The sequence below is a fragment of the Serinus canaria genome, chromosome 1 (genome assembly GCF_022539315.1).
Source record: "Serinus canaria isolate serCan28SL12 chromosome 1, serCan2020, whole genome shotgun sequence".
In the NCBI taxonomy this organism is placed as follows: Eukaryota; Metazoa; Chordata; class Aves; order Passeriformes; family Fringillidae; genus Serinus; species Serinus canaria.
In genome coordinates, this window is record NC_066313.1 from 59,385,503 (window position 1) to 59,402,572 (window position 17,070).

The following is a 17,070-nucleotide window of genomic DNA, read 5'->3' on the forward strand; positions in this document are numbered from 1 at the left end:
GATAGGTGCCATCAGTGAGCTCATGTCTTAACAGAGGCAGTTCTTAAAAACTGATGGCACATTCATTGTTTCTCCCATTGTTTCTCATCTCTCACCCTGCTTGCTAGGATTTTCATAGGGGTCTCTTATTTCTACCCAGGATTTTCTGAGGGGAGAAACCCCCATGTATTTGTGCTGTGCACTGCATGAACAATGCTTGTACAAATGACAAATTGTGTATCCTGTCATGGTAGATTTACTTTGTGTATTTGAGCCATGTTCATGCAAGAAGCTCAGAGGCTTCCTTGTGGTGCATGTACTGTGCAGGTGATACATTTTCCCATTCACCATTAAGTGAAAATGGCATTTATCAGAACATCCTCTTTATCCTCAAAGACTTTCTGTGACACTGCAACCTTTGCTAGTCAAGGCAAAGAATTAGAAAAATAGAACATAATGGCAATATCATGTAATAGACTAGAAGGAATGTCATGATATGATGGAATTTGATATTGCCTCTCCCTGTGTTTTATTTGCATTATATTTGCCACCAGAAAAATGGCAATCACAGTTCAAATTACCTTGGAAATATTAATTATTTAAGACTACTGTAAGTGCTTTCAAGGATGTCAAAAAGTATATTATATGGGTTAAGTTGTTTATTTGGTTATCTTTCTCAAGTTATAGGATAGAAAAACTGTGAAGCTCTATAACTGTCTAAAATTTTTGCCTGAGGGCTTGTTGAGGGCTTGTAGTGACTGTAGATTTGTAATGCAATATTTTTAGGGAAGAGCAGTCTTAGCATCTGTAAATGCTTTAAGATAGAATGCATTGTAACAATCAGGTAAATTAATGCTTGCTGTGGCAAACCTTTATTCTTTTCTTTTTACTTTCCAGATTTTCTGCATCCCATTAGTTTCTAATGCTTCAGTAAAATATCTGATATGTTCCTGGCAGAACTGTTTCTACTCTTTTCCTCTTCCTTCACCTGTCAGACTCTGAATTTCATTACATAATTTTAATATTATTTAGACATAGAAATAAAGTTTCCAACAACTGTAAAAGGACTAGAGAGGCCATGCAAAATATTCAGGGACAATTGTCTAAAGTTCCAAGCAATAGGTGTCTTTATTTGTCTCAATAAACCCTTTTGCAGCAGAGGTCAAACACACAGAGAGTGCCTCCTCTACAATTCTCACTTCGGGGGCATTTGTCTCCTTCTTTATCTTCTCTTCTTTGTTGTGTCCTCCTTGTGAATTTCTTACTGTTACAGTTTAAATATTTTCATTTGTTCCAGCAGCTTAAATAGAAAATATTAGGGTCAGCCTGAGGTTGCAATGCTCTTTCTTATACAGAAGTTAAGAAGCAAGATTGGCCTTTTCAACACTTGCTTCTACATTCTCAAGGACCATGAAAGGGAAATTGTGCAGACCTAGATGACACTTCCCTGCTTAGTAGTCACTCTTTTTCTTTGCTCTCTGTGAACAAAGCAAATGCTTCATTGGCTGCAATTTTAAAAATCTGTAGATAGTCAGAATAGGAAACTACAGTTTAAATAATTTTTCCCCTGAAGATCTTAAATCTTCAAAGATAATTGATGCAGTATTGATTATTGTTGTCTACTTTTTTATGAAGTAATAATAATAATAATAATAATAATAATAATAATAATAATTCAAAATTACACTAAAGCAAAACTCACCATACAAATACTCCTAAATTTTGAAATAGGGAAGATTGGAGGAAAGAGATTTTTGAATCTTCATAGGAAAATGAGACTCTACTGTCACCCTAATGACCTGAGACCTAAATTGTCTTGATTTGCCTGTTCTGATTTAGGACTGAATTTGGTTTCCAGCTTTGTAAGGAACTGGCTTAAACAAGATATAGTAGTGATGCATTCATTCTTTCCTGTTCCTTTATTTATATTTACAAAAAAATATTAAATATTCACTGTAACCAAGACTCCCAAGTTCCATCTGCCACAGAAGGTGTGAAGGTCCTGCAAGCCAGCAGTTCATTTCCACATTTGTCAATATATATTCAGCTAATTAAGAAAGAACAACATACACAGGAGCTGCTGAAAAAATCCTGCCTGGGTTTGTCTTTTTAATTTAGTGTTTCAGGCTCTCATCTTCAGACACAGGCTTTAAATTACCTAGAGACTTCTGGAATGCCTATTTTTGTCTTTAAAAGTTTGGTTTCTTTGCTCTTAATAGAATGTGTTGAGAGATCCTGTTTATAGGTAAGACAAAAGCTTTTCATCTCTCTCAAACAGGAGAATAAAACAAACTGATGTCTACAGGAACACAGTACAGGCAGGGCTGTCAAATAAAAGGGCAACAGCATTACCAGCATTACCAGCTCATGTAAGCAAAAGAATTTTTTTTCCTGTTCTGGAGCAAACCAGTAAGAAACAATGTTAAATTTATTTCTTGCTGGCCTAAACCAGATAAAAAAGATTATTTTCCTTTTTTTTTGAGACTAAAATACCATTACTCTCTGTGATGATCATCAAATGAATTTCTTAGGAAAAGCTCTGCCCAGCACTTTTTTGTGGCCCTCTGAGAGTCTCTTTTGGAAAAGCTGACAAACTCTACTAATGCCTCTTGTGTACCACTCCAGTCAATGAGTAGATGCTGTAAGATCACAAAGTCCTGCTAATATAATTAATGGGGAGAATATATTTTCAAGGGGGCACTGGCATTGTGCCAGTGTCAAACCATGACACCATTTTATACAGCTTTTTCATCAAGGGAGTTTCTTCACTCAAGCAGTGAGTTGGAGATAACTTCAGTAAACTACCCATGTACAGGTGATGCATTCAAAGGTGAGCTGGCTGCTGTCATTAAAAAGCCACTATCATCTTTCAGCAGTTGCGGTGTCCAGGGCAGTACTCCAATACCTTGAAAAAATCTAATATATTCAGTCCCCAGGAAGAGGAATTCTGGCTGTGTACTAGGCTGCATCCAAGAAAGGCAAAAGCTCCAGGAAGGCTCCAGTTCATCTCTTTTCAGCATATAGGAAGAGTCCTGTGTCCAGCTTAGGGCTCACAGCTCAAGGGACATAATGACAAACTGGTGAGTTCAGTGGAGGGCTTCTCAGGGGCATGGAGCACTTGAAAGGCTGAAGGGCTAATGTGAATTTCATGGAGCGATGGAATTTTTAAGTAGATACAGAAATATATTAAAATCACTGCAATCAACTTTGGTAACCCTTCAGAATAAATGTTCATGGAGCTATAACACTTCTATGTGCTTTGAAGTATGCAGGTGCTAAGTAATTGTACAGAAAATGTATTCACTTGGCTCTTACTTGAGAGCCAGAACCCTGCAGCACATCAGGACAATGACAATAACAGGATTAGGACTCTCTCAGGCTGCTTCTTATGCAGAAATGTGTGTAGTTGAATTCTTCCTGCTGAACAGAGTTTCAATGGTATCTGATGTTACATCTGCTGTTGCCATGGATTACTCTAAATGCTGGAGTCCAAACCAAGTGGCATGTTTGAAAAAGGAGGAGTGTACCATATTTTTTAGATTTTAATCTCAGAGCAGTGAAATTGCATTAGTACATTTGTTGCTGACACAGTAAAAAAATGATTTGTGATTCTGAACCAAATTCATTAGTTCATTTAAACAAAGAGGTAAAGACCCATCACTAGCACATACAGGTACAGAAAGTTAAAAGCAGACATTCTGAAGGTCAATCTTTATTTGGCCTTTAAATATTTGGCCAAAAATGTATGATTTCCCCCTTTCCCCACTGAATTTTCTCTCTTTGTGAGAAATTTTTCACTAGAGGAATGTGAAAAATTGAAATGTGGAAAATTGTTCTAGACTCTCAGATAGATATGTGGAAATTTGTCTTAGAATATCAGAGAGTATAAATTGCCCTTGATTTGCTAGTCTATAGTGATCTATCCCACATTTTTTTCCCCTCAGTCATGACACAAAATGTTAAAAGAATAGGAACATGAAATGATAAACATTAATTCCATAAAAAAGTCAAGGAAATATTTTAACTGAAAATAGGTGCTGTTTTAAGTGAGTTCAGATTCACTGCTTTTCAAGGTAGCTGTCTTTGAGATGCTCAAATTTGAAACTTAAGACAAAATTTGTGAGAGAATGAAATTTTGTGTTCAAAGAAAATAATCTGAATTGAAACAGCCAAATTCTATTTCACTCCACAAGGTGTTTTCACCCTGCACATGTCAACTTTATTTTTAATTTCCAGATCATTGCTTGGGTATTTTTAACTGTATTTCAGAAAGTTCTAAGACAGCAATCAGCTTTAAAATACATAAACTAAGAGTGTTCTTTAACACGAGGTGTTTTCTTACAACATGAAAACTCCTTTTGAGAAGCTATTCAGTGCAGGCTCTTGGATTGAGGGTAAGGACATAGTGAATTGATTTGTCATTCATCTTCAATATTCTCTATAAACACTAACATTTCAATGCAATCAATTTAAATTTTATGTATATAAGACCTTTATTCCTTTCCACTCTCAGAATAAACTCTTGCTCTCAAATACTCAAGTTGATATTAGATATGAGAAACACAATACTTTTCATATGTGCTCACAGTACTGCACATGAAACAGTGGAGAAATCACATCCTCTTTTCCCCCCACCCCCATAAATCTTTTCAGTTTTATAGGCATATCAAGAAGTTTTCTGTATGCTTTCATCTCCTAATTTCTGCCTATTGGCTTGTCCTGTTTTCATATCCATTGATAATCACAAAGATGAGATGGTGCAGAAAATAAAAGCACAGTTCTTTCAAAGCAAAACTCAATAAAAGATACTTTTAATATCCTTCTCCCTTCCCCCTGTCCTTTGCTGTACATTGTAGTAATAAATACAGTTATTTATTTTCTCTGAGAAGGGGAAAATGACTGATCTAATAACAGTCCTTTCCCAAAGGTATCCTTATTCTCTTCTGGTAAACAGACTGCTGACCCAAAAAAAAATAAAGTGAGAATATGACCACTGTTACAAGCAGTAGAAATATTGGAGATTAAAGTGTAATTGAATGTCAAGCTGCCAGCTAGATTTAACTCCATTCACAGCTCTGTGGGATTGTGATCATGACAGTTGTCCCAGCTACATCCTGGATGGGAAATGTCCTGTTAGCCTTTACCCTAATTCTTACACATAGACACTTTACCCCATCATCACCATCATTAAACTCTGAAGAGCCAAAGGTTACCCTGTTGCTTCTTTGTCCTTGCTTATCCCTTCTGAACCCTTTGTAGCCACAGCAGCACTCCAGTTGTGAGTCAACCACCATGTTTCTGTGATGACATCTGCATTTTCCTACTGCACAGCAGCTTCCAGCTCCTCTAGTTGTTTTTGCTCATTCTATGTGCATTGGTGTAGGTGCACTTCTGCTAGGCTATTGATGCCACCACAGACATTTCCATGGTTTCTAACAAACATATCTATGCTCATTATGCTCAGTGGAGAGATGCAGTTGAAGAGGGTAATACACCCTGCAGGGATAAGTAAGGAAATCCTAAACAAGTTTGAATTCAGCACTTTCCAATGTCCATACCTTATCACCAGGTTACTCCTGCTGCCTTTCCATTCCATTTCATTTAGATGCTCAGTGTGCAGCCCCCCAGCTTCAGCAGGAGGAAGGGACACTGGTCTCTGCCACTGTGGCTTTGTGGTAATGCTCCTACCACAAATATTTGGGATTCCTTTCCCCCGTAGAGGTAGACTTGGAGTTAGTACCTCATCTTAGCATTTGGCTGATACCTTCTACCCTGTTTCCAGGAAGTTATTTTGCAGGCTAAAGTTAGGTGGTAGAAGGATTTGTGTCAGATGTCCTTTTAATTTATCCTTGTTCTGCAACACTCATGGTAAAAAGCTGTAAAGATGCGTGTTTACATTGTCCAGCTGTTGGTACTTTGATTCAACAGAAGCTTCCTGTTGGAGGGAGGGACTCTACCTTCCCAAAAGTCACCTAAGAGAGGTATGCTGGAGAGAAGTGTCAAGAGTAGATGAAGAAGAGACAGGGTGAGTTGGACTTTGCAGTATAAGCCGAGACTAGGAGGGCATTGAACAGGAGCCCAGACCTCAGGGGACCTGGAAACAAAATATTTCTCCTGTTACTTTGAAATGACTGTCTAGAGTTCATGAACCCAGGCAGCCAGTAGAAGTCACTGGAGGAAGGATAAGGAAAAGATGCATTTTACAGAGAAACAGGGAAATTGGAGTGCTTAGAAAAATATTTGTCTGATAAAATAAAATATTCCTTTCAGGTAGTTGTAGAGAGCAGGTTCTCCCTCACCCTCCTCCAGGCTGAAAAACCCCAGCTCCCTCAGCGGCTCTTTACAGGATTCTTGTTCAAAACCCTTCATTGACCCTTTGTGGCCCTTTCCTGGACACTTAGGAGATAATGCAAGAACACTGAGTTCTGTACTACGTTTGTATTGTTTGGATACTGCTAAGTAGCAAAGGAAATGGAAATTCTTTAAGTTTCTTATCCTCATGAGTCAAGATGTATTAAAGATTTGTGACATACAGACATGACATGGAGAAAAAGATTCATGGTCAGGGACTATTATCAAAGCATTAGAAGTTTAACCAATACTCTATTCTTCATACAACATTTTCAAGTGTTAAAATTTACATGTATATGTGAAATTTACATTAGGGTTTATGTGATAATAAAATCTTCTCTTTAAGTTGAATGTTAAGTTTTCATTGTTTTAGAATTATAGCAAAAAGAAAAATTATTTTATTAGCCTAGAATTTGTTTTGTTAAGATTTTGCTGGGAGTTATTAAGAACCACTCAATATAAGAGAAAGCTGATAAATTCAGAATAGATTGCTTGCTTATTGTCATCAGTCTTTTAATAAAGCTTTCTGTTGCACTGAGGCTATTTATTTGACTAATATGCTCCAGATCTTGGTGTAAATGTTGTTCCTAGGCAATATGCTTACTTGTCCTTTGCTGTTTTCTTTGCCTTAGTTCAAAGGAACTTATTACTTTTGAGTATGATTTCAGTGCACTGTAAAATCATATTAATCTATTTTTGAGAGTGAGTAAATGCTCTCACCCAAGTTGTGTCATCCACTGTCATAACAAAATTGTAAAATAGCAAAAGTAAAAGCTAAAACAGTAAGGAAAAGGCAGAGCAACAAGGAAACTTCCGCAGTTGCTCCAAAAATGTTCTTATTGGAGTACAGCTTATTCCTTGAGTATGTTTTTTTTTCCCTTTGCATTTACTTGTAGCTGGGATGTAATACCATTCATTTCTCTAAAAATCATTGGTAATCTGATTTAATGATTTTGTGATGTCATTTATGTTACTGTGCCTGACATTGACATTAAAATCTTTTCTGTTTAGAGTTTCACAAACTGAATTTTCTGTCTTTTCAGTCTTTATAACATAATTAAAAATGTGTAAAATAGGCCAGAACCTTTTAGTCTTTGATGGATGTTTAGAACTGGGAAATGAGATATGACCTGGATGACACAGAGTGGAATTCAATAGAGTTAACAGAGCTGAAGATGGCTATTTGAAAGGAAATTAAAGAACGTTCATTTCACATATTATGTTTTAATAAAAGATGAATCTTGGCTTTGTGTAAGTCAGCATAGATTCATGAATACTAAGAGAGGTCTGTGGAGCTCTGGCTGTTAACTAAGAGCTGTCAGAATTAGCAGCTTCAACTTTTTCTTTGCTTTGTCTTTCAGATGGAGTGTGTGTGATTGTAAAAAACAACAAAACCGGTTATTTATATTTTATTTTATGATTGCATTACTATTTTAAGACAGATACTTGAATCTGATTTCTTCGATTTTGTTCCAGGTACAATGGTTATAAACTGATTAAGTGATGGAATTTGACTCAAATCAAGTTTCTCTGGTTTTGTGTCGTAAGCAGTCTAAACAAACTGCATAACAGTATCAAAGGTGCCTAGGTCTGTATTACACAGCAAGTATTCAGATTCATGATTGAGACAAGAGCTTCTCTTTCTCATCCTGCATATTCAAGGCTCATTTTGAGCTTATTTATCCAATTCTATACTAGGCTAACTGGCTGAAGTTTGCCATTAGATGATGAAAGCTCTGAGTTATAGGAAATGATAATGTTTAATTGGAAAATATATTCTGATATTAAGCTGCGATTCTGGGTGAGGCATTTAAACAAAGCAAAAAAAAGAAGCTTATTTGTTTTGGTTCTGACATTGCTATTCTAGACCCTCTTTTTCTTGTTTTCACATTGATTTCCTGCTTTCAGTTTTCTGTATTACTTTAAATGTTTGCAATACCTATCGTCATCTTTGAGTCCAGGAAAAGTTCTCCAAAAACTACCAGTAAATCAAAGTGGTTTTAAAAGCTACTTTTTACAGGCATTATAAGATTTAGAACAGAGCAGAAAATAAGATGTTTTCTGGTATGCAATGATTATGCTAAGATGCAGTCTCTTCTTAGACAAGATTTTTGAGTTGTCCAATATTCTAATTCCATTTTATCCTGTTACCTCAGCACCATTGTAATTCTTACCTTATCTGTACTATACACAAGACCATCTCATGATGAGCTAACTAATTTAGCTGATTGCTGGACATAAAATTTGTATTGGCTCACTATTTTCCTTTTCTAGTCTTTGTAACAATTCTTTTTTCTGATTTTTCCACATCTCAAAAATAATTCTGACGGTAATACTTACAAATATTTTAAACAACTCTACAATCTAACTTTAAAACCTAGGGCTAAATATGACTTGGGGTACTCATATGGTTTAGAAATTAAATGCCAGCTAACCATGGTTTGTTCTTTTGTGTACTGGTGTGCAGCACTCTCCATCCATCTAGCAGCAACACTCCAGATACATTTTTGTTCTGGTTTTACTGCTTGGATTCTCTCTCTCATCCCACTCATGGGTGTTTGAGTGAGTGGCTGCATTGTGCTGAGTTGCCAGCTGGTGTTAAACCATGACAAATTTTAATTCACCTTCTGGCTGGCTGATGCTGATAATGTTGTCCAAACCAAGAGATCTTGATTGCAGATTTTCTTCCAGTTCAGTTCAAAAGGAATTTTTTTCACAGTTTACCACATCTTTCCATCACTTGCTAGAGGTGAGGTCTCAATGGAGTTCTAGCCTTTCCTTTCTGGAACTGCTGCTTGGAATAGTATGGAGTAACCTATGGAATAGTTGCTGCAAAAAGTGGAAGTGTAGCATTTAACATCTCTGGTTTTGATGTCATGGACCAGCATGTCTTTTGAAAAAAATGCAGGCTGTTAGTCTTTGATCCTACAAACTCTCCCAGATTAGTTACTCCAGGGTTTAAAGGCCTTCAAGGGTAACAGGTTGATACAGGATTAGCATATAGATATGAGTTTTCTGTGTTCTGACACTTATCTTCATTATTCCATATTGTACAGGAAGGAAAAATGCCAGGGTAAGATCCAGTCCATTTAGGACTAAGATGTGGGTGCCAGGACAGAAAACTGATGAACCAACTGTCAGAGATATATCAGCTTTAGTGAAAATGTCTGCCAGAAGCATCTTGGGTATTTTAAAAGCCTTATAATTATGAGGATTTAGTATTATAAAATGTAAAAATTGTTTTTTACATTTTCAGTAGAAAACAAAAACCATTAAAATTTATGCATGCAATTGCTTTAATTAGATGTATAAATGCAATGTGGAGAGTATTACAAAATATTTTGGGACTGCAGCTCTAGGAGGTATCAATTTAGGCTTTTGTCTCTGGTTTGATAACCTATTTTATTTACTATCTTGAATTAGCTTTCTCACTCTCTTCCTAAACTCAATATCTAGGTATTAAACAAAAAAGAAAATATTAAAAGGCATTTATTCCTGTTTTTTACATTATTGAGTCATGATGACTTGAGGAAAGAACAGGACAACCATCAGGAATATAATCTAATTATTTTTTTTAAGTAAAAATCACACTTAATCAGAAACCAATTTCTCTCCTGCATCAATTTCTTTAAGAAAAAAAAAAGGTAAAATAAGTTCACTTTCCATTAAAATCATCTGGATTCCTGGGTTTGATTCAGTATTCATTATATATGCCAGGAATTTAAAGAATTCTACATGTAATCAGTGTCATGCTCTTTTTATTCATAACAAGACAAAAAAAAATCTAATTCAAAATGAATTTTAATGTGGTTCTTCAAAAGATGTAATATGCTACTAATTGAAATGTAACTTGCTACATCAATTTGGACTTTATGTGTTATGACTAGGGAACAATGACACTCTACTTGTGCTCACATTACATCCATCTGTACCACATTCACACTGGATATGTGGTGAATTAATCTGTAGCAGTTTTTCTACCAGCAAATAATGATTACTCTAAAGCCATTATGATTTCAGCCTTTTCCTGACATTTGTTGTAGTCTCAGTGACATGCTATTACCCTTGTCACAATTTGGTGTAAAACATCTCTCATTCAAACACCATTCATTACCCTCGGGCTAGACTCACATTCAGTACATGTCAGTAAAGGGGCAGGAGGTCAAATCTCAGTAAATTAGCTGTCCTCTGTGAAAAAATAACTCATCTCAGAAGATAATTTACCTTTAAACAACTGCAAGATTTCCACTTTTGTAAAGTTAGATTCAATTTGGGCTGTGTGCTGGAAGAACTGCTTGCAAAACATGTTTACACTTTTTAATGTTTCCTGGATTGTCCCCAAGTGCCAATTTGTGCATACTGATCTCTGTGTGACATGGTCTGAATGCTTAGTACTATAGTCTCAACAGCAGTTCTGAAGCCCACAGCCTGAACTGCATTTTGATTCTCTTCTTCCACCAGTGTTAGAGTGTGAAGTTTTGTTGGGGGAAATATCATCTCTTCATTTTATAAATCATCTCTTTTTGTACCAAACAAAATGAACTGTTCTTTGATTTTTATCTTTGAAGCCCCTTTGTATTAAAAAATACTGTGGTTTTACACTCTGATTATCCTGTCAATGTAATATATACAATGGGCTCAAACTGGAATTTTATGCACCTAGTTAAGTAGTCCTCATGAAATACATATACATTTAAATTGTGTATTACTTCTTGGCCTGTAAAGCTGATTTTAAATAGCTGTGCCTCAGATTCTTTCTCTGAAATGCCTGGGTGATGGTTCAAAGAGTCTGTTGCTTTCACTGTACTTGAATCTGCAGCATAATTTCCTGCTTGGTGACTTGGTTTCACAATGGGTTGGAGTCCTGTTCAATTTCTATATGGGGAGAAGCTCAGACTGGTTATGCTCAGTGATGATATTACATCTGGATCCTCGATTTGGTGCTTCAGTCCCTATGTTGACCCTCAATGCTGTTGACGTTGAGCTGGAGTGGTTTTGAGAACAATTCTCCAGAGGCACTTTCTTCCCATTTACTTGAATGGGCTCACATTCAGTGAGCCCAGACAATCCTTTGTGAAGGCACATGTAATAAATATAAGGGGAGGAGCTGATGTTCCTGCCAACTCTCTGTTCTCAGCCTGGGTCCAGCAGATATGAAAGGAAAACACTTTGTGATGTTTGAGCTCTCCAAACAAGTCTGGTCTTCTGTTCCCTGAGCAAGAAATCTTACTATGAGCTGTTATATTGTAGGCATGTAGTCTTACCTCCTTTGGGCAGATTTTAAAGGAAGAGAGCTGGTTTTGCTAAGTTTTCTATGAAGATATTAAGGCATTCTCCACGGAAAGTGCCATCTCTGTACTTCTGAATTCTTGGCTGACATAGGGTTCTGCTGGTCTCTCAATGACCTACGCTGTGTCTCAGCTTTGACCAAGAGGACACAGTCATAAGCTGTGCCAGGGGAAGGTTAGGCTAGAAATTAGGAAAAATCTTAACTGAAAGAGTGATTGGGCACTGGAATCATCTGCCCAGGGAGTTGGTGGAGTTACTGTTCCTGGAGGTGTTTAAACAGACTGGACATGGCACTCAGTGCCATGGTTTAGTTGGTGAGGAGGTGTTAGGTCATAGGTTGGACTAGATGATCTTAAAGGTATTTTCCAACCTGGTTTGATCCTGTGATTCTGTAAAAGGCACATGTCCTTGTTCAGAAACTCCTGCTGACTCTCAGCCGTCTTTTTCCAGATTGCTCTTTTACAGGACTGTTTCTTCCTATGTCTTGAAGACAGAAGATCAGTGGCTTGCCCAATGAATCTGAATACCAGAGCCTTTCTTCATATAAGCTGTGACAACAGGCACTTTTAAAAGCTAACCATAAAAGATACTTATGCCTTTTTCATGTTTGAATCTTCAACACTTACAATGTATAATGACTTCTTACAGTCTCATTAAAATCAAAGTAATTTGGGAGACAGGTGGTGAATTCCCTTGATACAAACCACATCCTCATTCCCAGTTTTTTGACTATTCCTATGAAATTAAAGAGAGAAAAAAAATCCAAGCTTTTTATAAAAAATATTGTACCTCATTAAAAAAGAAAGAACAAATAACAAATTTGACTCCAACTTTTGCCATTATGTAAATTACATTTATATCAAAAAATAAATAGAGTGAGTCACAGAGAAAATCAGGGTTCACAGTGGAACCTGACTAATTTTCTGCAATGTTTTTAATCAGATTTAATTGTTGTCAGCTGAGTGATCTATGAAGGTCTTTATGAGAGGCTTGTAGGTGTGGGTTTTTGCTGTTGCTGCTAATTTGGAGCCAGAAATAGTTGTGTGTAATTAGGGATCCACAGGTAAGGTGAGATTTCGTGGTCATTGAAAGGGACTTAGCAGGGATTCATGTGGCGTGACATAATTTTGTTCATTAGGATAAGAAGCTTATATTCTTTCACTGTAATCACCTCCTCAAGAAAAAGAGCTAGGGCTCAATACCGATTGACTAGAAATTTACATGGCCCTGTTGTTGAGCAATGAGTGTATTTGGTTCTGCATTTTCCTCTAAAAATGTTACATTTTCCCACCTCATGCAAGTTGAAGGCATTTATATTTAAAACAAAAAAGACACTCTAAAGATTAGAGTTTTACATTTCAGACCAAAATTCCATACACATTATTATTACATATTATTTTCTATTCATATTATTTTCTCATATGTGAATATACACATATTTACCTGTAGCAAACCAAAGACACAGTGGAAATGTTGGCTGAACTCTAAGTAATGATATAATGGAAGCATACTTCCAATAATATGGCCTAAGCATAGAAGCAATGCTGATGTGATGCTTTATAGATTGATTTTTGGGAAAACATTTCTTAAAACATAAGGAGGGATTAAAAATCTCACAAGTCTGTAGAACTAACAGCAAAAAGAGTCATATAGACTAGCCACTAAGAAACAAAACAAATCAAAACAACAGCCAAGGTGTTTGAAAGTCAGCATCCTGCTTACTGTCATATGATAAGAGATGACCAGAGTCACCATTCCCGTTCTCCAGTGGAAGGCAGCAGTAAAGAATTATGCAGACATAGTGGGACCAAGCATGCAGGCAGCTAGGCTGTGCCTGTCAATCCTTTTCCCTTGCCCCTCAAGCACACAGGTGCCTTAGGCACCTTTCTACTCTGATTAAGCCTTGAGTCATTTCTGACTTCAGGGAGCTGCATGCTGAGCATGCTGATTGTGGTTAGCTCACTTCAGAGGGTACTGACTCCTTTAGATCTTTCTCTGTGGTGTCTTCCTCTTTTGTATAGAGAGCCTAAGCAAATTCCACTGGAAGGGTGAATTGCCTGTAAGGTACAGATATATAACTTATGACACTTTGATACATAACTTTTGGATGACTAAACTTTTATGGGAACTGACCTACTTTTCATATTGACCTTGTTAGGAGTTTTTCCAGAAAGTTTTGTATTGTAACCCTGGAAGTGCTGCCAAAACACAAAGCAATAAAAGGTGCATCGTAATTTATATGTCAGTAGAAGATCAGGGCTTAAATGGTTGATGGCTCCTATTCTTATCTGATTTTAATGGTAAGGCAGAAAATTTCTGGTCTGGGAAAAAAATAACAGAAGAGCCATAGAAAAGACAAAAGACTTCAAGACAGGAGAAAAGACAAGACAAAACCATGGCTGACTTGTGCAGGCAATAGTCCTACTGTGAGTGGGAGTTTAGGCAAGAAGACACCCAGAAGTATATCCCAACTCAGAATTTTTCCTATTCAATATTTTCTGCAGGGCTCCTATAGGTTTTTTGTTTTTTTTTTTTTCTGAAGCACTAGTAAGACTACAAAAAACTCCATTTATTTCTAAGAGAGTTAAGTATCAACTATGTGATGCTATGTTATGTTTATGTTATATAATGTTATGTTATATTTCAGTTCCAGACCTGTGAGGGAAAATTAAAAAAAAAGGAGAATCTCAAAGGCAGGGTTTTGATTAAGGAAGAGCAGGAAGGAATGCCTTGGAAGAGGTCTAACTGGAATAGAAGTAGTTTGGAATCTGTCCTAAATGGGTTCTTGAACTTCAGCCCAACCAGGAAGAGGAACTGCTAAAAGCTGTGGATGGTGGATCATTCTTGTAGTAATAAATATGGTCATGGAGGAAAAGGTGTTAAGATAGAGGTTTATGTATTTAAGCAGCAGCAGCAGAGAGAATAGGACTTTTTTAGTCTCTGAAAGATTCCAGCCCTTGAATCTCAGTGAAATGAGGGTTATCTTCTTCCCTCTTTGCAAATACCAGTTGTCTGAAATTCCCTGGCCTATGAAAAACAAGTTACCTGTACAGGAGTATTATAGATACTAACTAGATTAAATCAGTATGTAACATTATTATTTGGAAATACCAGTTGCTGAACTGAGCTCCTCCATTCTCACCATGTCCAAAAACATTGAAGGAAAAGCATGGTGGTTGATTATTCCATGAGGTGTCTGAAACTTTCCCTTTGGAGTGCTCTTGAATACAGGCAAAGCCTGAGACTGAGCTAGCTCTCAATCATGCACAATGACATGTCTGAATTTGAACAGACTTGTGCTTTACTGACAGGATAAACTTAACTTACAAAGTGGCCGTAAGCTTAAAAATATCCCTCATCACTGTCTGTAATCAAACTGCACTATCTCATCCTTAATGAAGTTGGGGCAGGAGAATGAGATGTGTTTGTGCAGATGTATCAGGAAAAAAATCTGTACTGGTGTAAAGTAGGTCCATTAATAAATGAGATGGAGAATTAAATTACTAATGGCTTAGAAATGGCTGAGATAAAGAAATTCCATGCCAAGCTGCCTTTAGTAAGAGAAATAACATTAGGTCTATTAGGAGTGCTGGAAACCCCCCCTAAACTGTGAATTCAGTGTGAGAGAGCAGCTAAGGAAATAAACTTTTGAACACGACTGCTACTACACAGTGAAATGAGACTCTCTCTAGTGCACCTGCAGTTCTAAAACCCCTCTTATCCTCTGCACTGGTTAATACTGGGACTGTGTTCTCCAAAACCACCTTAAACTCTTAATTGTATCAAAAGAAATAACAGTGCTTTGGCCTCTGGGTTGTCTCATTCAGGCCTTTTCTCTTGTCCTGTTGCCCTACCTGTTTTGACAGAAGCATTTGCCCTGCCTTATATCTAACTGTATTTTTGTAGTTTTCCACTGGGACAAATAACTTCTGTGGAGTAATGAGGTTTATTAGCTTGAGTGAAGGTAATTCAACAGTATTGCTTCCATTAAACAAACGTATTTGTCGGCTCAGGTATGTCTTCATGGCACTGGATTCATTGTACTGTTTAGATTTACTCTAATTAGATGTGAGGTTGAAGATTTCTTACTGCCACTGGAGCTGGTACTGACAGCCATTTTTGCTCTTATCAGGTTTAATTCTAGATGTTTCCTCCATATTATGCCTTTCATTCTCTCCTTTTCTGCTCAGGTCATTAAATCCTACCTGACTGATTTTTCCAGTCACACTCTTTTGCCTTTCATACAACACTTTGAACTCTTTCTTCTTTTTGAGGAATGTGGTACATTAGGAAGGCTCATTTGGAAATGAAATGCCCATCTTTTTTATCATATTTTTCATGCTCATAAAAGTATGAGGTGCATTAGAGTAATGTAATCTTGAAATAATCACCCTGAGAGGTGTGAAATGTCTCTCTTTATAGAGGGTTTCCTGTTTTAATATCAAGGTGATTAATGATTGGAAGGGTCAGTAATTTAGCAGGAGCATTTAGATTATAGGTTGTTTTATAAACCTCAATTTTTGGTACTGAAAAATCCAACTATTATTTATGCAAATGCAAATACTTTCAAGCTGCTTTTCTTGTAACGAAGCTAGTTCTGTTTTCTGATGTAAACAAAATAAGCTGAATGATGAAAACCAGAAATGCTGAGGCAAATAGAGATAATTATACTTTCTACAGTAGAACCAGAAATGGAACAAACATTAACTTTATTGCAGTATTTATCAGTATGTTGAACTCAAGGTTTTTAATTTACAAGGCTCTTTCACACTATTCTAATTCTGCCACGGAGATGTTCCAATGAAAGCAGGGTGTTATAAATCAGAAGCAGAGAATGATCTTGCCCAGAAGAAGATTTAAAAGGAAAAAAAAAACCAACTAAAAGAAAAAAAAAAAGCCAATGGGAGCCTCATTCTTTTGCCTCTCAGATAATTTATTATGTTTCTCAAACATTTTATGAGCCATATTCATTAGCCATTCCTCATCTGGTGTTCCTGTTCCATTTCATCTTCCCCAGAAGCACTCTTATTTCATACCAAGAAATGGTTTCTGGTTAGGGAGGGAAAATCAGAAGATGAGAGACTGAAAACATTGCCTTTCTCCTCAGACATATAAGGAAAGAATGCCACATTGTGAGGGAAGCTTTCCTTGGAATTTCAGTGGTGGATAAAAGGACAAACATACTATCAAATACTGAGAATTATCTGTACATATAATGGAAAAAGAAAGTTTTCACAATGCTTAAGAAAGAAGGTGTGTGGCTCTCTGCATGTGAATTTCAGTAACTTCCTCAGGAATTCAAAGCTCTTGTGCACTGCATACTTTGTTGAATATTCAGACAACCTGTAAAAATTGCTTTAATGTCTCAAATCAAGACTAGAGCCTGGATATGTCATTAATTAAACATTTTTTGTCTGCTGCTGAATCTAATGAAATCTAACAAATGATAGA